At 42.8% G+C, this 22,143-nt stretch overlaps 1 protein-coding gene, 2 non-coding genes and 2 pseudogenes across 4 annotated transcripts in view; all 5 read left to right on the top strand.

Annotated features, from left to right (window-relative positions):
* LOC120036514 (piggyBac transposable element-derived protein 4-like) overlaps positions 1-22,143 on the top strand; it is a 140,825-nt gene that overhangs the window by 18,431 nt on the left and 100,251 nt on the right. Inside the window, exons 1-2 of one of the 2 annotated variants that reach the window (XM_038982958.1) lie at positions 20,174-20,261; positions 20,687-20,714. The gene's annotated coding sequence lies outside the window, so the exon portion shown is untranslated. Of the gene's footprint in view, positions 1-20,173; positions 20,262-20,686; positions 20,715-22,143 lie in introns of those variants that run through there. The other variant, XM_038982959.1, reaches the window with a different exon arrangement.
* Positions 495-621, top strand: LOC120036545. The gene has a single exon (XR_005474549.1). It is a non-coding gene; the product is annotated as a small nucleolar RNA SNORD22 (small nucleolar RNA).
* On the top strand, positions 1,141-1,215 carry LOC120036594 (annotated as a pseudogene).
* LOC120036570 lies at positions 1,995-2,064 on the top strand. The gene has a single exon (XR_005474573.1). It is a non-coding gene; the product is annotated as a small nucleolar RNA SNORD31 (small nucleolar RNA).
* LOC120036578 lies at positions 3,644-3,717 on the top strand (annotated as a pseudogene).

A 22,143-nucleotide genomic window follows, 5' to 3' on the forward strand; every position in this document is an offset into this window, starting at 1 on the left:
TATTGGTATGTACATAACATTCCCATACAACTTTTTTTACTTGTACAGTTTAGCTGAGCGCAACATGTTTGAGGGATCCCGTCCTTCTGCTGAACATGATGAATATTCTCTTTGGAATCTGGTTCGTCTGAACTCCTGTTGAGAAAAGGAATAGCTGACTTCAGCAGAGGGCTACGTAACCTGTCATAAAGGCTACATATGTAATGTCTAACCCCTCCATGTGCCTGCCTGGTATCTGGTCCCCAGCAAGACATTATCTTGAAGCTTTTGTCTTAGGTTTCCTCTGTATGTGGCTGAACAGGGAGTCGTGATGCCAACTAGACTGGTGAGTTTTGGTTAATGAGTACGTTCGGTAATTGTCACGGGAAATGAATCTCTAGTCCTTGTATCTTAACCAGAGCCTCTTCCTTAGCCACAAGCTATAACCAGTCTAGTATTAACTCACTGCAAACAAGAGTGAACAGTTGATGTTTGGTAGTCGTGGTGACTCTGGCTCCAAGTGATGACACCCGCACGTGTCTTACGCCCTGTGTCGACGACAGAACCTGCAAAGGTTGTCCCACTGGTGTTGCCAGGGCAACAAGGGGACAGCTGGTTGGGGTTACCAACTGTCTGATGGGACCAGAGACTCACACACAAAATCATTTGGCTTTGCATTGTTGATCCAAAATGGCTGTTATTTGATTTAATATCAAGAAGTAGATGCAGAATCATTCATGAAATGCTAGTAGCAGCACAAGTGACTGGGGTGGATGGGCCACTCAGGGTGTAGTCAGTTAATTTATATTTTCATGCAGTACCATCAATACAGTTTAAGCAGGATTGAGGTAAGAATACTGACTTCCAAATAACTAGTGTAACTAGAATAACTAGACTTCCAAATAACTACTGACTTCCAAATAACTGATGTATTTAGTCTCTCAGGGTGATAGTGCTGGTCTAGGATCAGTTGTCTTTTAGATTGGTTACCCCTCTGATCTATCAGACAATAAAGCAGTATTAATGTAGTGCTGTTCAGCATGTTTATTTGGACTCCTCTCCTTCAGGTCCTGATGGTGGTACCAGACTGGTCACTAGAAGATGCCTGTTACTGAACTACCACAAGGTGTGTATGATCGACTTTACTTCTGTCCTTTATAATGTAGAAGTGATGATTTCCTGTTACCGCCCCAGTCTGATGTTAAGCTGACTGATTGGTTAGTGAACTGATCTACACTATAGCAGTGAGGTCTGGTCCTGGGGACCCAGAGGAGTGGTGGGTCCCCAGGATTAGATAATGCTGTGCTGTAGACTGATCTAATGTCTGACCACTAGTTCTTACAATACCACTTAATTATCCCTCAACTCTCCTCCCCCAGTTGATGTCCTTGTGGGTCTGCAGTCTTCAGGAAGGTGTGTATGATTGTGTTTTTACAGCATCTTCACTCACTGACCTTTCACCTCTTGCACTTGCTACAAACTCCACCTACCTTCTACCTACTCATTAACATCACTGAGGGAACTACAATTCCCATGTACGCTTAACTACAGCTCACACCCACCAATTGGAACATTCTGGAATGCTGTATGTGATGAATCGATATTCATAACAGTTGGTTGGCTTCTGTCCGGTGCTCTGTGGCTGGCATCAACGCAGGTTTCCCATCGGTCCTCCTGTGGGTTGGGCAGACACTGACAAGCCTGCTTTTCTGTTTGGGGCAGGGGTAAGGTGGGCTGCCTGCCTGGAGGGAGGGTGTCTGGGTGGGGAGCTTGTAGCCAGACCTTGGACCACTGGCTGGATGGCTACAATGACTGAAGCTGGGCCTGATCTCATTTCAGAATGCTCTGCATATAGTCTGCAATACCTAATGTACTTCTGCATAATGTTTAATTTGGTATCTGTTCCTTCCAGGTCCTAACTGTTCCAGCCTGGCCACTGGAGAATTGTTGCTGCACTACCTCAAGGTGTGTAGGATCAACTTTGATCTGTTGCCATTAACTTCTGTCCTTTATAATGTAGAAGTGATGATTTCCTGTTACCGCCCCAGTCTGATGTTAAGCTGACTGATTGGTTACTGAACTGATCTATACTCTAGATTAGTGTTTCACAATCCTGGTTCTGGGGACCTAGGTGTAAGGCTTTGTTTAGACACAGCTCAATTCTGATCTTTCACTAATTAGTCATGAGTAATCAAATCAGGATCAATCACACCAGATCTTTCCTATCACCAATTAGTGGAAATCTGAATTGGTCTGCCTGTGTAAACGCAGCATTATTCACCTAATTCAATCAAGGGTTTGAGTGTAATCAGGTGTAGGGTGGTATTCAGGTTTTCACTGGCAGTGCTGTCCCAGCATATTAACACTTCACACGTTGAGTTGTGAATTCTGTCCTGTAATTAGATCACCTGGTCAACAGTGAGGGACTCACAATGCTCTGGTCTCATTCTTGTAAACAAACACCATGTGACTGGACCTACTGTAAAATACATAAGTAGCTATTAATATAAACTTCATAGAAATAATGTAAATGTTATTGGTGAAACCCTGTTTTCCAAATGCCCTGGTAGACCACCCAAGCCTAGTTCTGGGGGGGGGAACACTTGTTGACAGTTTTGGGTCCCCAGGATTAGAATACACTGCTATAGACTGATCTCATGTCTGACTACAAGGTCTTACAATGTCACTTCATGCTTTTCTACTTTCTCCCTCTAGGTTTCTGCCCCCCTGGTTGAGGTCCTAGTGTCTGCCGTGTTTGGAAAGGTGTGTGACTTTTGACAGCATTGTAACGCTCCACATTAAGCATTCTGGAATGTTGTAAATGATGAACACACTACTTAACGCACCAGTCAGGTGGCAATCCTGTCCTGTGCTCTGGGCTGGATAAAGGTCTGGCCTCCCATCGGCCCTCCTGTGGGTTGGGCAGGCACTGACAAGCCTGCTCCTGTGTCTCTGGGACAGGGGTAAGGTGGGCTGCCTGCCTGGAGGGAGGGTGACTGGGTGGGGGCTTGATCCCAGACCCTGGACTGCTGGCTGGATGGCTGCAATGACTGAACTAGACACTCCTGATCTGGTTTCAGAATGCTCTGAATGGAGTCTAGTAAAATAAGATTGGAATTATTTGGTTTTAAAACTGTTCTGTCTTTTTAGAGCTCGTTGGCTGCTGAAGTGTTGCTGTGCTGGTGGAGCGGGAAGGTGTGTAGTGGGAATGACTTACGGTTCCAGTATTATAATACACTGAGTATAGAGGACATTAAACCTTCCTAATATTGAGTTTGCCCTCAGAACAGCCTCAGTTGTCTACAAGGGGTCTGAAAGCGTTCCACAGGGCTGTTGGCCCGTGACACAACTGTGGGTCGGCATTGGAGTCAAGTTAGCTGGATGTCCTTTGGGTGGTGGACCAGTGTTGATACACATAAGAAACTTGCTCTTGACAAACCCAGCAGTGTTTCATTTGAGCTAAACCGGTCCACCTGGCACCTACCATACCCCATCCAAAGGAATTTAAATCCTTTGTATTGCCATTCTCATCTTTTGGCCATGACTATATGTATTATAATGGAAAAGGGGGGCAGATCAATATTAGGAAGATGTTGTTAATGTACTGTTGAATGTTCCTCTTGGATCATCACACTGACCCATGCAATTTGTTATAAACTACATACTCTGACGTGATGAGTCATCATTACCGCCCCAGTCTGATGTAACGCTGACTGATTGGTTACTCTCTGATCAAGTCATCTCAGACCTTGTGTATTGGTCCCTACAGTATCACCAGGGTTTAATTCTCACCCTATTTTCCCTCTAGCTCTCCTGTCCTACACTGACAAGCCCTCTTGCACTCCTGTTTGGTCAGCAAGGAAGTGGGACGTCTCGTTGGAACTGGGGAAAACCAGGCCAAGTCAATTCAACCCTGTGACTGTTTTGATGTATAAATAAATCTACAAATTAATGCTTGTCCTATTTTTTGTTCTTTGTGGTAGTAAATCAGACTTGGTGAATTTGGCCATTTTGAATGAACCATATGGTCTGAAATCAATACTGAACAATGTGACATTTCCTTCATATCATTATGTAGTTATTCTAGGTGGTTATAAACATGCACGCTGTAAGAAATTGTATTAGATATTGGTAACTTGTTTTAACAACTTCTCAACATTAGCTATAGTTGACACAATATGCCCACACCCCCTCTTTCTCTTGGACATATGCTGGACTCATTAGACATATACACGACACCCACAACTCCCCTCCCCCATGACAATCACACAGACACACACAACTCAGGGTTGGAGCTCAAGACAAAGAACTATCTCAGGAACCAATGGAACGTGGACACCAGGCCTGTTCAGGACTACCCAAGACCCAGATCGACCAATCGGAAGGCCAGACTCGCAGATCAACCTACTTTGCTTGTTGTCTATATAAAACTGTACAACTGTTGAAACTACTCTCTTTTCCGGACGGTTCAATAAGAATCAGACAGAAAGAGCCTTGCTGCAAGATTTTACTAAGATATCTTTACATGTGATTAAACGGCCTTATTATAAAATTATCCACCTCGTCCTATTGTCTCCTCTTGTTCTCCTGTCAACAGTAAACGATTTATCAACAGACTTGGTAAGCAGAGGATGGTTGCATCTTTGAATTCGGCCCAATAGAAAATTAATCGGACAGGAGACGAGAGGGAGAAAGATTCCAGAGGAGAGGTGACCTTTTCGAGGGAGAATCGCAATTCAACCCACCCAGGAAACTGATCAGAGAGCTCGATACTAAAAGGTAAGCAGATGCCTGTTTAATCAAGATCTGCATATTGTATTATAGCCAATATCTAAATTCAATGATCAGAAGTACTGTGGTGAGTGAATTGTTGCTAAATTTATGTGGAATTGTTTAGAATCTAAGGCATAGTGTAAGGATATCTGCGTTAAAAATGTATTCCAAGTAGTCTGATAACAGTGAGGAATTAAATGAATTTTGTCTGAATGTATTCCAAGTAGTCTGATAACAGTGAGGAATTAAATGAATTTTGTCTGAATGTATTCCAAGTAGTCTGATAACAGTGAGGAATTAAATGAATTTTGTCTGAATGTATTCCAAGTAGTCTGATAACAGTGAGGAATTAAATGAATTTTGTCTGAGATGTATTCCAAGTAGTCTGATATACCAGTGAGGAATTGATGAAATTGTGATATTGTGTGATCAAGTTGGTAATAGCGAACCTGAGTCTACTGGAGTTGGCATTCCAGTAGACAGAAGGCTATGCGTGTTATTCTGAATGTATTCCAAGTAGTCTGATAACAGTGAGGAATTAAATGAATTTTGTCTGAAATGTATTCCAAGTAGTCTGATATACCAGTGAGGAATTGATGAAATTAAATGATGAAATATGAAATAAGTTGCATGAGCAGAACCGAGACTAGTCGATAACGCCAAATCAATGTGGGTGATTGAACGTTCCACGAGGCCGATTGCTACTAATTAGCCATAAGCTAAGTTGGGGCTGTGCTAAAGTGACCGCCGTGTCAATGTGTATGTTGCTGTGAAGCAACTATTTTCTGTTGATGAGTTGACCTGATTTTTCCCTCTCGTGCTGTTGATAAATCCTTAAGGGTTAGAATTAATTTGACAATTATTTTAGAAGCGTTTGAATTACTAGTATATTGTTCCCAAAGGAAATTTCTTAAATGTTTTGGCAAAGTATTTAATTAATCGGAAAAAAGTTCAAATTAATCAAAAAAGTTAAAAGCAATAATATCTTTCGAATAAAAGATCTTATAACTGTCATTCCAATTATATCAGGAGCGCGTGAATATATTCGTATATTGTTTCAAAAAGATATAGCTGAAATATTGTTGGAAAACGAAAATAATTCATCGAATACACGGCAATAAAATTCTTTGTCCACGCGGGTCGGACACGAGACTGGGGGGGGTTAGAGAGAAAAAATACATCGCTGGGTTCGATCAGTGACGGGCTAAAGTATACAAAGATATTAATAGACCCAGACATAGCTTAACGACAAAATGACCACGACTATCGTCCCCAAACACAAATTCAATGAATACTTGGATCAGAGAATGCAGGACAGAAGAGGGGGAGGGGTCCGTCCCATGATGTATCAACCACGTGCGGCCCTTCAACCCGCATACAATCACCCCAATCCAGACCCGAATCAGCAATCACCTCCCCCTTTCCAGGGCATGTCTGACGAATATGCCCCATGGCCCTGAAGCTGCTCACCACTAACCTACACTCATCATTGACCTGGACTACTGAAGCATCAAAGGCTTTTGCACTCTTGAAAACAGATCTCTAAGTGGCAGTAGCCTTAACAGCACCTGACTAAAAAAAACAAGTTCCATCTGGATCTTTCTGAAAAAGAAGGATTTACATCATCCATCCTTTTCCAGAACCTAGAGGGGGAGAGTAGAGTGTTGAGGTATCACTCCTCCAAACTGGGCCACATTGAAGAAGGACAAACCACATGCTCCAGGTATGTGGCTGCAGTGGCAAAAGCTATTGGAAAAACAGCCCACATGATAATGTGCCATCCATTGGAAATCCACACCCACCATGGGGTTGCAGCATATCTGATGAGCAAAGAATTCACGTTCAGCGCTGAAAGAAAAACGAAAATCCAGAATAAAATGCACACAATCACACATCACATTTGTCAATACTGACAAAAACATGGCAGACGCACTCAATGCTGAAGAAGGTCTGCCCCACTCCTGTGCAGAAAGAGCTGCACAGGAACTGAAACGGAGACCTGACCTGGGGAACGAACCACTCACCAACCCGGACCTATGGTTATACACAGATGGATGCTGCTATAGAGGAGAGGAAGGGAACATAGCAGCATACGAAGTGGTGCAGCAGCTTCCAGACGGGTCACACGTGACCTTGGAATCTGCCATCATCCCACAACCTGCATCGGCCCAACTGGCAGAAATCATAGGGTTATCACAAGCTTTGGAAAAGGCTGAAGGAAAGACTGTAAACATCTACACCGACTCAGCGTATGCTCATGGAGCAGTCCATACTGATGGACCACAATGGGTTAGCAGGACATCAGCATAGATTACACAGAAATGGGGCAAGACAATGTGACAAATGGAAAAGGTACCTGTTAGTTATGGTAGACAGGTTCTCTAAATAGGTTGAGGCAATACCAACAGCAAGGGAGGATGCAAAATCGGTCATTAAGTGGCTGCAAACCGAACTCATACTAAGGTATGGAGTTCCGAGGCAAATCTGATCCGACAAACGGGTCCCATTTCAGTAACCAACACCTGAGACAGGTGGAGGAAAGATTGGGTGTGTATTGTTTAATGACAAACGCTCCATGTACCAATAGGGTCGGATGTGTAAATGTCAACTGATTAATGGATGTTGTTTAATGATGGGGTTAGTGTACAGGCCACAATCTCATAAGTCTCGTGGAACGCGCCAATCAAAGGTATGTGCAGGTTTGAAGTTGATTTGGGTTAAAGTCCTGCCCCTGGCGTTGCTGGCCATGATAGCCTCTCCAGGTGCAGGCACCCATCTCTCTCCTCATGAGACAATGGCTGGAGGAGTCATGCTGGGTTCACCAAGGGAGGGAGGTCATATGCCCGCCCTTGATGTACAACAAATTGTAATGTCTGATAATTGACGGAACTTTCTGCAGCTCTCTCCACACAGATTCACAAGGTCCAATGGGGAAGCTGACGGGAGATCCGGCACCACTGAAGGAAAAATTGGTGACTGGGTGGGGTGAAAGTCCACAAGAGAAAGTGGCTAGAACCCAGGTGGACTGGACTGTACGAAGTGAGGGAGGTTACTTCACACTCAGTCCAGGTCAAAGGTAAATCAGGCGCACCTTGGCACCACCTCACACATTGCACTCCAGCCCCAATCCCTTCTAGAACACTGACAGAAGTCAGAGCTGATTTAAACAGCTTAAATTCGATTCCAAATGAAGACATTCCTGACTCAGGTGATGCGGCATCAAACTCCGCCTCCCCTGATAAAGGAACCTCGCCCAGTTAGAGGGATATTTCTCCCTCCCTGGGCAAGGCTAGGGATATCTGGCCCCTTATTTGTGATATTCCTACTGATATTTGGGGTGTCCCTGGGCACTTTCACATGGTTAATAGAATAACTATAACCGGATCCCCATGGATGTATGTCACGGACACTCTAGTCTAACTAGGTAATAATAGATTAAAAAATTTAAAAAATTAAAAATTTAGAAAACAATAGTTAAAATAAGAAACTAATATGGCTCAAATTGAGAAGGTTGAATAAGAGTGGGTGGAGAGCTGTGCAGAGAATGGACAGAAGATGGCAGTATTGCAGCACCCAATGGTCTCCCAGCCGACGGGGGGCCTGGTTGAATATTGGTGACATAATTTTGTTTTTTGGAGTAAACATTAAGGCTAAGGGTTTCCGTGTACCCAGAGATAAGATATCTTAAAAGAATACACTCATATGGGAATAGGAGTTTTACTTTCTGAGTTTTATTTAGGCAAGGGACTTTGAGAAGATAAAGGGTTCTTTTGGTATGTCTAGATATGGAACACGAATGTAGGTGTAACCTTTTGACCTATTTTCTGTTTTCGTTGCATTTTTCCGGTGACTTGATCACTCACGGGGAAAATGTAGTGAGAATAATGAAGTTGTGTCATTTGGGATACTAGTTTTGAGGTAAATTGATTATAATAGAGTTTATAACTCTTGACCATAAGGTAAGCATTTGTATTGGCCATTAGAAGATAGAGATAGGTTAATTAAGGTTATGTAAGGACTTTAGAGATTGACACTATAAGACCTGTTGTTATTTTTAAATCCATGCAGATAAAGTCAAAACAGTGAGACACTTAGTTAATATTGTAAAGGAACACATAGTTGTTATTGACTATTATTAGAAAAAGGCAGACAGATGGGTCTACCCCGCACTGTTGAGACCTTGAAGGTTTGAGAGCAGAGTGGGGAGGGTGGACCAGGAAATGAGCAAGGTAGGCTGTGAAATAAGATAGGAGAGAAAGGGGTTAACATATATAAGCAGCACAGATACATTTCAAAGTAGATAAGTCACTTCACAGAGAATTGGAAAAGAATAGATATGAATATACGCCCAAGGGAGAATTGGATATGCGGCGAATAAAAGGGACGTTCTTATAATATGATGTACTAAGTCATTATTTAGAGTAGGTAAGGTTGATACCTGGCCAGAGCCAGGTATCAAACGAAGGAGGGTACATTGTGGTCTAGGAAAGGATGGGGCCTATTGGATAATAAACTTATTTAAAATTAAAAATTTCTAGAAAAAAATAGGCATAAAAGTTAAATATATAATCAGAAAGAACATGAGAAACTGTTTGTTAACCAAACCTGTATGTCCAAGAGTTTATCCATTGCAGGTGAATTAAGGGAGAAGGTGAATCACTCGACCTGGGGGCATATCGCACTTGGAGGGTGAGACACACTGACACTGCCGAATGATCACAGAGTTAAGGAGAAGAACCGTTGCTAATAGAGCTCGGGGATCAACTCCTTAATGAAGAATCCCTGACCCCGACCTCTCAACACTGTGTACATTCATAGAAGTGAAAGTGTTGTTTGATCTCTGGCTGATGATGTGTTCTCGGGGAGAGGGTGGGGTTTTACAGGACTGCTTGTAGTCCTGAGCTGTCTGATTAGGATACGATGGGGATGTTACCATCGCAGTGCTGCCAGAACCACCACCAGTTCCAACGGACCAGGGTTCAGCCGGCCTCCTCCACCACTTCAAGACCAAGTCCCACGCCATCACCTAAGCTCTCCAATCTGGTACAGATAATAAATATAAAAGACATCTCAGATAGTGAACATTTGGGGACTGAAACTGGTTATGAGGAAAGGGAGAATATGTGGTTGGCCTACAAAACACTTAATAGAAAGGACTGTGTCGTATGTGGACATGCCAGACCTATTCTGGCTGCTCACCCATTTGTCCTAAGTAATGGGGAAGGTTGGATGTGCATATTGGAAAGCTTAAGCCAAATTCAACCCTGTGTAAGACTCTGAGTCTTGTGTTCCCAGAAGTCCCTCCCCAGAAGGTACCGTGGGGAGTTAAGGCATATGGGGGATATAACAGCTGTATCACTGGTACAGGTAGAGGTATAGACTATGGAAGGCTCCCTACTACTACCTGCATCACTAATGCCACTATTAACTAGAGGTGTTGCTGATGTATGGTGGATGTGTGGACCTGCCAGGCGGTTGACCCCATTTTGAAAGGAAATTGTCGTTGCACATGTGTTTTGGCCAGTCTGATACCACCATTGCCTATTATTGAGGTTATAGCTAACCAACTTCTGGGAGCTGTACATGACACAGAGACTCGGTACCAACCCAGGAGACGGCAGAACCGTGACGCTCCTTGGTCCGAGGGTACAGATAACATGCACACCAACCTGTTGGGGGTCCCAATAGGGGTCCCCCACGAATTCCAGACATTAAACAGGAATGATGGCCTGTGGCATCTGATGCCCATCATTGGCCCAGCTATTGTTGATGCTAAAACAAAAGGTCTGGATCAATTATATCTACTATAATTAATGATGATTTGTTAAACACACCCACACAGGACTTACAGGGATGGCTGAACAATTGGATGCTACCTCACAAACCAGTAGACACAATAGACTAACACTGGACATAAGTCTGGCCAACCAGGGAGGTGTATGTAAAAAGATTGTAGAACAGTGTTGCACGTTTGTTCCTAACAATACTAGTCCGGATGGGAGCATTTCAAAAGCTCTGAGTGGGTTGGCAAGGTTATCAGTGGAGATGGAGGGTCTTGCAGGTGTGGAGGAGAGTGGACTGTTCCCCTGGCTGGGGGGTTGTTTTGGTAAGTACACTGCAGTGAGGATTACTGGATTTCTGACACTAGTTGTTGTTTTTAATTTCTGTGTTGCTTGTATCATACCTTGTTTGTTACAGATATGTAAGGGGCCTCTGGTATGATGCCGTTGCTTGATGCTCCAGTTGGAGAGGCTGATACGAAAACAAGCTTCCGCAGGAGAGTGGGCCTGACAGAGGAGGACCCTTGGTTTGCTGTAGTTGATGTTGTTGAATGAATAAAAAGTGATGTTTGTCCTCCCTGTTGTGAAGGTTTGAAGTTCCCGGGTGGCGACGAGCCCACCTGGTACAGGTTGTATAGAGGGATGGACCTGAGGGTTTAACATATTCTCGTTTTTTGGTTTACTAATGTGTGGTTGGCCACTCCAGGTGTAGTTATTGGAGTGGTCTCCTTTTTGGTCCTTGCTCATGTACGACTCAACTTACATTGATGCTATTGGTGTCCCTAGGGGGTGCCAGATGAATATAAACTGGTGGACCAAGTGACAGCTGGGTTTGAATCTTCTGTCTGTTGGTGGTGAACAGTTAGTAAAAATGTGGACAGAATTAACTACATTCATTTTAATGTCCAGAAACTGGGCAATTGGACTCAACAAGGCTTCGAGGCGGTCCATGGACAATTGGCAGCTACGTCCCTGATGGCATTTCAAAATAGAATCGCGGTTGATATGTTATTGACTGAACGGGGGGGGTCTGTGCAATGTTTGGTGAACAGTGTTGTACTTTCATTCCCAATAACACAGCTACGGATGGGAGTCTGACTGTAGCATTGGAGGGACTTCGTACCCTTAATGGTAAGATGAAACAGCATTCTGGAGTGGACACTTCTATGTGGGACTCATGGATGGATGCTTTTGGTAAATATAAGACGCTGGTTTCCTCTATCCTAGTATCAATTTCCGTTTTTGCAGGCATTCTTGTACTTTGTGGATGCTGTTGCATTCCATGTGCGCGGACGCTTGCTAGCCGTGTTATCACTGCCGCCATAGACCCTATTCAGGAAAGGGCCCAAATGTTCCCATTGCTTGATGATGGGGAAGCTGGACCTGTTTATCTATTCGAGGACTAAGATACTTTTATGTCACGTCTCTTGTGAGACGTGAAGAGGGGGATTTGTAAGAAATTGTATTAGATATTGGTAACTTGTTTTAACAACTTCTCAACATTAGCTATAGTTGACACAATATGCCCACACCCCCTCTTTCTCTTGGACATATGCTGGACTCATTAGACATATACACGACACCCACAACTCCCCTCCCCCATGACAATCACACAGACACACACAACTCAGGGTTGGAGCTCAAGACAAAGAACTATCTCAGGAACCAATGGAACGTGGACACCAGGCCTGTTCAGGACTACCCAAGACCCAGATCGACCAATCGGAAGGCCAGACTCGCAGATCAACCTACTTTGCTTGTTGTCTATATAAAACTGTACAACTGTTGAAACTACTCTCTTTTCCGGACGGTTCAATAAGAATCAGACAGAAAGAGCCTTGCTGCAAGATTTTACTAAGATATCTTTACATGTGATTAAACGGCCTTATTATAAAATTATCCACCTCGTCCTATTGTCTCCTCTTGTTCTCCTGTCAACAGTAAACGATTTATCAACAACGCGTAACGGGGATTGACATTGTTCACTGGCTATAGAAAGTTGACTGAATTATTTTAAGCCGTTGTGTTTTTGGGAGGAATTTATTGTGAGATGCATGTTTCGTCATGGAGTGTACTTTAACGATACGGTGGGACAATTTTATAGCTAATATATGGAACAGACTTGGTTTACACTGATATCAAAACCGCTAAAGATGGTGGCTAAATGAAGCATTCATCCAAGTAAATTCCGGTATATTTAACGGGTGGTATCATGGACATGTTCCAGTTTGTAGTCCCGAAAACCTCCCAAATGAGTAACCTCTGGTTCTTTCAACCATACCTACGGTGGAAACAATCGGGTTTTTTAACCCCATCTGTTGGCCGTGAAGCACAGGGGTAGAGAATTTAGGCTCACTACAAGGTATGAGCGTTTGCGCTTGAGGCTAGTTTCCCAGACACAGATTGAGCCTTACCGGGACTGCATTTATATTAGAATTTTGGTGAATAACAGGAGAAAAAGGCCGTACTGTACAGTTCATATTGCGTGCCGTTTAGTACTGGTCTGCGTCACACCAGTCATATGGCACCGATCATATTTTCCTGTCAAGCATAAATTGGCTTTTAGGAGATTCTACATTTTCTGAGATCCGTTAACTTGACCATTATAGCAGGGGCTTTTAATTTCAGTACAAATGCTTCAATTGTGTGACCGTTAGCTGATCTCAGAAAAAGGTTTACGCCTGAATTTACCACAGATCTTGTTTTCAGTGTTGATGTCAAAACATTTCCCCAAAGGATTTGTCCAACGAACCGTGGCGGAGTTGGTGCCCAACAAGATGCCATTACTAACTGCTCTCTATAGCAGCTGGGTCTGGTCGACCTAGTTAATTGAATGCAACACATTTTCCAGCGAATGATAGTCCCGCTTCCCATCCGTCTCAAACCTCATTGTGCCATTTTTGTGTGATGTATTGTCTCCACCTTCTTGCCTTTTGTGCTGTCGTCTGTGGCCACTAATGTTTGTACAATGTTTTGTGCTGCTACCATGTATTGTTGCTTCTATGATGTGTTGTGTTGCTGCCTTGCTATGTTCTCTTAGCTCTCTCTTTATGTACTGTATTTATTTTGAATCCCAGGCTCCGTCCCCGCAGGACGCCTTTAGCCTTTTGGTAGCCGTCATTGTAAATAAGAATTTGTTCTTTTGCCTAGTTAAAGGTTAAATAAAAAAATCAGCGCACCCTTTTTCTACATCTATCCTCTTCTAGTTAGTAGGATACAATACCTGTATGTCTCTAGTGGTGAACTGGGATAGTGCAGCAGAACACCACTGGATAGAATACCTGTATGTCTCTAGTGGTGAACTGGGATAGTGCAGCAGAACACGCCTGGATAGAATACCTGTATGTCTCTAGTGGTGAACTGGGATAGTGCAGCAGAACACGCCTGGATAGAATACCTGTATGTCTCTAGTGGTGAACTGGGATAGTGCAGCAGAACACCACGGGATAGAATACCTGTATGTCTCTAGTGGTGAACTGGGATAGTGCAGCAGAACACCACTGGATAGAATACCTGTATGTCTCTAGTGGCGAACTGGGATAGTGCAGCAGAATGCAACTGTCCTATAATCTTTGCCATTAAGTGTTTTGGCAAAATTTGATCAGGAATTAAGACTATTAGTGTAAGCGACAATGTATATTAAAAATAAGATTATTGTTATAAAATGCCTTTTGGATGGTATTTTCTGTGGCATTAAAAAGGTTTTAGTCTGACATTGGACATGATGCCAAATAACCTTTCACCTGACTGATGCATGCTTTCATTAAAGGAAAATTCCACCCAAAACAGTCTTTTGGTATTTGCAAAATGCATCATATGGGGATTTCTGTATTTTGAAAGTTACATATCTTGAGAACTTGATTATTGACGAGCAAAACATTTTGGGACTATGTTACAATGGACTAATGAAACAAATACCAAAATATGGTTTTTGGATGGAGTTTTCCTTCAACTGGTTTCTAGAACTCCCTGGAAAACTGTATTTTATGGTATTATTCTGTAGTGATGAAATTAAAACCTTTTCAAGACATGAAGTCAAACCGTTACACACCAACACTAACCATGGTGGGGTGACTGAATTTAATATAGTTATACACCAACACTAACCATGGTGGGGTAACTGAATTTAATATACAGTTATACACCAACACTAACCATGGTGGGGTGACTGAATTTAACAGTTACACACCAACACTAACCATGGTGGAGTGTTCTTCCAGCTGATCTTATCTGAGCTGGAGATTGCCCAGCATGCTCTGCTCCACTTCACCGGTGAGCGGAGCTACCACCTTTGATATTGATTAACTACACATACTTCACAGCCTTTGTACCAATATCTGCTGCAGCCGAGAGGTTTTGGGGCTCCAAGACTTCACAGCAGAAGTACTACAAGACTTTTGTCACCAGGAAATGTCCTGCCCTCACAGGAGGATTCTGAGGCTGTGTTGGACCTGATTAGAATGAGGTTTTTACAGAAAAGCAGGTTGATTTTGTTTAGTTCATTTCTTTTTTGGTAGTTTGTGTGATATTTTATTTATTTTTACCCATATGTTATTTTTGGGGATCCTTATTATCCACCCACACAGTAGGTGGCGGAATGCACATTTAATTGTTGTGAACGCCATTATACCATAGAAGAAGAGAGAGAGACAGACTGCGGTCTAGACACCCTCAGGCAGTGATGCCAACTTAGCAATTTTGTTGCTATATTTAGCAACTTTTTTCCCAAACAGCACCTAGCAACAAATGTAGCTACTTTTAAAAATGTATTTGGAACTTGTGGCAACTTTTGAAAAATGACTCAAACGCTAAAACGCACATATTTTCCCTCTAAATGACACAAAACCGATTTTCTCTGTCACAACACACGTGCCTGGCTGCAAAAGTGCATTGTGAGTGACGTCAGCAGCAGGCCAGCAGCAATTTCAGCAAATTGCAAATCATTGTTGGCTGACTGCAGCAGCAGTAGTATGTGTTCGACGAGATCTTGAACAGAACTTACAACATCAATCAACATGTCTCAATCAAAATTGTACAGCCAGAAGTACAGAAAAGAGTGCGAGTCTGTACCTGAATTTAAAGGGTGTCTGAAGCCAGTAATTGGGGATGATTGTTGGGCATACTGTGCGTACTGCAAATCAGATATGCTTGCAAAAATGTATGACATCAAAAAACATTGTGCTACAGCAAAGCATATAAATAAATCAAAACCGTACAACCCCACAACGCAGTCTACATTACCACAGTTGGTTAAAAAAAGTGGATAACTGCAAAAGCTACTATGGCAATGGCCACTGCAGAGCATTGTTCGCTGCTAGCATGCGACCATTTAGGTATGGCTTGCAAAGTTGCCTTTTCAGATTCTGTGGCAGCAACAAACTTCCAAATGCACCGCACCAAGTGCACAGAAATGATTAGGGGAATACTGGCTCCTTATTTTCTCAAAAGGGTAACATCAGATGTGGGGGATGAGAAGTTCAGTCTCCTTTTGGATGAGTCCACTGATGTCAGTGTCTCGAAATACCTGGGTGTGGTGATTCGGTATTTCAGTGCTAAAAAAGAACCGTTGTGTCCACATTTCTCAGGCTGGTTGTCTGGGAGGGTGGCGATGCCAGATCAATAGCAAAGGCGGTAGTTGAGTTTCTTGAGAAGTGCAACCTTAAAAAAGAGAATCTTCACAGTATTGGCACTAATAATGCGTCTGTGATGACTGGGGTACACAACGGGGTGCACAGGATTTTAAAGGTAGAATGTGCATTGCCCAATTTGGTACTCATCCGTGATGTGTGCCATTCTTTACAATTGGCGGTCTGTGCAGCATCCAAAGAAACCATCCCTAGGAGTGTTGAGTACTTAATCAGGGAAACCTACAACTGGTTTTCGATTTCCCCAAAACGGCACGAGGCGTACAAAGCAGTGTATGCCACCATTAATTGTGGCCAGAAACCCCTGCAGGTCACCAAAGTGTGTGCCACACGTTGGCTATCGATTGAGCCTGCGGTAACTCGTATATTGAGCCAGTGGGAAGAACTGAAACTCCACTTTGAGTTGACCAAGGCCAGTGAGCATTGCTACATGGTGGATGTGCTCCACGCTATGTACATGGACAAGACCAACTATGTCTACCTGACATTCTTGAAATCAAGTTGCAGTGAAGTAATTTGAGGGAGAGCAAACAGATCCTGTCAAGCTTTTGGACAATCTGGTACACCTCTCAACATCAATTTGCAGCAGAGTAGTCAACCCTATGGCAAAAATGGATGTCCTGAATGATGCCATTGATGGACATCTCAGTCCATCACCATGTACCAACTCAGTCTTGCGCCAGAGGACAAAAAGGTAATTCGGAGACAGTGCATCAACTACATTGTTGCTTTAAGCAAGGAGCTGCAAGCAAGGCTCCCAGACAACCTTGAAGCCTTGCGAAACAACATGGCCTTGTTCAGTGTTAAGGAAACGCTAAAGCACAATAAAGGCACCACTGAAATTATTAAAGTAGCTGAGCTACTGGTGTACCAGCCCCAAACAATTGATAAAATTGTTTCCCAATGGAGAAACATCCATCTGTTTAGGTGGGACTCAACTGAAAATACGGTCGAGTTTTGGAGTGAAGTCAATAACTACACGGACTCTTCCGGGTCAAATCCATTTAAAGAACTGTGCAAAGCTGCACTCGCTGCCCTCTCCTTGCCACACTCAAATGCGGAGGTTGAACGGCTGTTCAGCCAAATGAGTGTGGTCAAGTCAAAGTTAAGAAATAGAATGTCACTGCACACTCTCAACTCCATACTCCTGGTGCGGTATGGACTGAAGCTGGCTGGTGAAACCTGTTACCAGCATAAACTACCAAGTGAAGTTCTGCAGCAGTTTGGCACCACAGCAGCATACAGCTTTAAGGCCACTCCATCCTCTACTGCTGGTTCCAGCTCTGTGACAATGCAGTTGGACAGTGAAGAGGATTTCCTTGCCAATCTATGATCCATCATATTTACAGTACGTATGCAAGGAGTGGGCTTTCTGGAACTGGCGGAGACACACAGCTGATGGTGGCAGTGTGTACTGCAGTGGGTGCGAAAACAGTGGCAAAATCTGAAGGAAACCATCGAGCAGCTAGCCAGCCAAGCAGCACAACAACCTGGGGAGAGCTGGAGAGAGATGCCTAGCACATACATCATTATTTGAGTTAAGTTGCTTATTCAATAAGATAGCATATATACCTTGTTATTTGCCTGTACCTATAATTGTTGATCAGTTAGGTAGCATGTTAACTAACTACCAATACACTGCTTAAAACTATGATTGTTCAGAATGTGTAGGTTTACTAGTTAAAAAGTTGGTCCTGCCGTACATACCTACACGTACGCTACGGTCACAAGACGCAGGCCTCCTAATTGTCCCTAGAATTTCTAAGCAAACAGCTGGAGGCAGGGCTTTCTCCTATAGATCTCCATTTTTATGGAACGGTCTGCCTACCCATGTGAGAGACGCAGACTCGGTCTCAACCTTTAAGTCTTTACTGAAGACTTATCTCTTCAGTAGGTCATATGATTGAGTGTAGTCTGGCCCAGGAGTGTGAAGGTGAACGGAAATGCTCTGGAGCAACGAACCGCCCTTGCTGTCTCTGCCTGGCCGGTTCCCCTCTCTCCACTGGGATTCTCTGCTTCTAACCCTATTACAGGGGCTGAGTCACTGGCTTACTGGTGCTCTTTCATGCCGTCCCTAGGAGGGGTGCGTCACCTGAGTGGGTTGAGTTACTGACGTGATCTTCCTGTCTGGGTTGGCGCCCCCCCTTGGTTTGTGCTGTGGTGGAGATCTTTGTGGGCTATACTCGGCCTTGTCTCAGGATTGTAAGTTGGTGGTTGAAGATATCCCTCTAGTGGTGCGGGGGCTGTGCTTTGGCAAAGTGGGTGGGGTTATATCCTTCCTGTTTGGCCCTGTCCGGGGGTATCATCGGATGGGGCCACAGTGTCTCCTGACCCCTCCTGTCTCAGCCTCCAGTATTTATGCTGCAGTAGTTTATGTGTCGGGGTGCTAGGGTCAGTTGGTTATATCTGGAGTACTTCTCCTGTCTTATCCAGTGTCCTGTGTGAATTTAAGTATGCTCTCTCTAATTCTCTCCTTCTCTCTTTCTTTCTCTCTCTCGGAGAACCTGAGCCCTAGGACCATACGTCAGGACTACCGGGCATGATGACTCCTTGCTGTCCCCAGTCCACCTGGCCTTGCTGCTGTTCCAGTTTCAACTGTTCTGCCTGCGGTTATGGAACCCCTACCTGTCCCAGACCTGCTGCTTTCAACTCTTAATGATCGGCTATGAAAAGCCAACTGACATTTATTCCTGATTATTATTTGACCATGCTTGTCATTTATGAACATTTTGAAAATCTTGGCTCTCTCTAATTCTCTCCTTCTCTCTTTCTTTCTCTCTCTCGGAGGACCTGAGCCCTAGGACCATACGTCAGGACTACCGGGCATGATGACTCCTTGCTGTCCCCAGTCCACCTGGCCTTGCTGTTATTCCAGTTTCAACTGTTCTGCCTGCGGTTATGGAACCCCTACCTGTCCCAGACCTGCTGTTTTCAACTCTTAATGATCGGCTATGAAAAGCCAACTGACATTTATTCCTGATTATTATTTGACCATGCTTGTCACTTATGAACATTTTGAACATCTTGGCCATGTTCTGTTATAATCTCCACCCGGCACAGCCAGAAGAGGACTGGCCACCCCTCATAGCCTGGTTCCTCTCTAGGTTTCTTCCTAGGTTTTGGCCTTTCTAGGGAGTATTTCCTAGCCACCGTGCTTCTACACCTGCATTGCTTGCTGTTTGGGGTTTTAGGCTGGGTTTCTGTACAGCACTTCGAGATATTAGCTGATGTACGAAGGGCTATATAAAATAAACTTGATTTGAAAAATAAAATAAATAAAATGTAATTGTTCAATAATGTGTAATTGTTCAATAATTCAATGTGTTGTGTTTAAAAATAAAAATGTGATAATATAAAATGTGTTGTGTTTATATTAATTTTACAAATAAAAGTATATGATAATAAACAAACAAATCTAAACTAACAAATGTCAAATCATATTTTTCGCCGAGATTATTTTAATGTTTTTTTTTTCATGTGATATTTATATATATATTTTTTCACTTTTTTTTATTTTTATTAACAGTAACATGCAAAACATAAACATAACAGCCAGAGGAATTCCACAAAGAAATGAGAAAAAAAATAAAAAAAATAAACTAATCCACATTATATCAATTCAAATACAGACATATTGCGAATACGTTTTTTTGACATTTTGTTTTGTATACGTTTCAAAGACTCTAAATAGTTTTCCAAATCAGATCAAAAAATTAAGAAAAGGGCCTTTTTCTTCATAAATTTTGATTTGTGTATGAAAAATGTTCCAAATAAAATAAAGAGATTTATGACATATTCACATTCAATTGTGGAATCAGTGTAGTAAAATAATATGTCAAACTTAGAAATTTCAATGGTTGTATGCAATTTGAGGCCAAGATATAGTTTTACATCAGTCCAGAACACTTCACTATATAACATGACAGAATAAGTGTTCAATTAGAGTCTACGTAATGACGCAGTTTTACGTTATTATGTAATGACGGCATCACGCAATGACATCACAACGTCATTTAGCAACAAATGAACTTCCTCTGAAAATTAGTTGGCAACACTGAGCGGAATGCGACGAAAGCACCTACAGGTAACTTAGCTAGTCGCCACTTTGGCATTCAATCTAAAGCCATCCTTTTGTTTAAACACCTCCACTGATCTTTAGAATTTACCCTAGACAAATTATGGACTTCTAGTATCAAATATGTTTTGTTCTGATTTGTTTATTTCATGTTCAGGCCGATATCTGGCTGTTGGCATTGCAACGTCTTTCGATGATGAATTTACACAGACCTGTTCTGAATACCTGATTGTACTTTAGTATTTTTGATGAGAGACTTGCAAATTTATTATAATTTTATTTTAACAAAAAACGTGTTTCGAAATGCTGCGTTCGCAGAACACGTGTCCGCATCTAGCTAGGTCACATGAGAACCTACGTTATTTAATGGCTGGCTAGCTACCGGGGTTGTAACTACAATTGGTGTTGACTTTATACTATTTTCTCCTTTCAAGCTGCCGACGACTCGAATGTGCTGCTCTGGTAAGCAACATATTACTTAAATGCCTGCTTACGTGGTGGTTTTACTTAGCAACTAGCTAACCACGTGCCATGTTAGCTAGTATGCTAGCTTGCCAGTTAGTGACCGGACCATCAGTCGTTATAAACCCAACGTTACATCACTGCTACGGTGATGATAAAATGAACTCTCTCTTATCGAATCAGTCTTTGAAGAAGAAACTTCTTTACCAGATTCTGAGTAGCAGTTGGCCCCTGATTCGACTGTCGTTGCTGCGCTAATGACACCCTATTCTCAATAGTGTACTACTAATAACGTTGATCTGGTCAGAAGTAGTCGACTGTATTGGAAATAAGTTTCCATTAGCGACGATATCAATGTCGGGTTCTATATGCCTGCGTGTTGCCTGTTCATAAAGGGACCTCCCTATCTTCCCCCTGATCAACAGAAATGCAGGACAGATGCCAGGGAAGTCCAGAAGACTGACACGTGAGTGCATTGACTTACCACCAGGATCATTAGATGTGTTCAGCTTGTCAGCCCTTCGCCTTTAGGAGATTCGCCAGGGCCCTTTATCTAATTCCCAAGTAAATGGATACAATTTCAGTGTAAAGGTAGATTTGTAAGTGAATATTAACTAGCATTAGCGCAGCTATTAAGAATATGGTTATCAGCTAGCATGCTAGAACATACCTGCTGACTTCCAGTCGTTATGCTTGCTAAACTACATTAAATTTACCCCAGTTTGACTCTGACATAACATATGTATCCTTGACTTTATCTGGCTGGGGAAGTAGATAAGGGTCTTGTGCCCTAAATCCCTAAGTATCTTTGTGTGCACTTGGAAAACTGTCATGGATTTTCAACTAAATAGGGAAGTGCACATTGGGGTGGACTTTCAGGTGGTAACTGACTCACACGTGACTGGCTGTAAATGATGATCCTCAATGACAAGCATATATCTGATTTTTGGTGATGCTAACTTTGATCTGATGGCCTCCTTGTCCTGTGTTCCAAAGCCTCTTGTAGTAATATACAGACTAGTAAGTCACTAACATGGATGTGTTCTTTGCTCAGGTCTGCATTACTTGTGACATGACTTCCTGACTTCAAGGCATCTGAACAGAATCTCCACTTGGAGTTCCATTCTGGAATAGGAATGTGTGCTGGTGAGTTCCATTTTGAGTTTATTCACTGGTGTTCAGGACAGTTCTAATGGCACCATTTCTATATGGTCACTACTTCCGGGCTTTATATGATGATCCATTGACAAGCATATGTCTGATTATTTTGTGAAGCTACTCTTTGTTCTGATGGGCTCTATTTAAGAACTTTCTATCTTCTCATAGGAGCCAGGCAAAAACCAACATTTATTTTGTGATTCCTTTAGCATTCAGACCACGAGACTGATGCGCTTTGTGAAAATCCAGGTTGGTGAAATGTTAAGACACT

This window comes from Salvelinus namaycush, unplaced genomic scaffold, assembly GCF_016432855.1.
Source record: "Salvelinus namaycush isolate Seneca unplaced genomic scaffold, SaNama_1.0 Scaffold138, whole genome shotgun sequence".
NCBI lineage: Eukaryota > Metazoa > Chordata > Actinopteri > Salmoniformes > Salmonidae > Salvelinus > Salvelinus namaycush.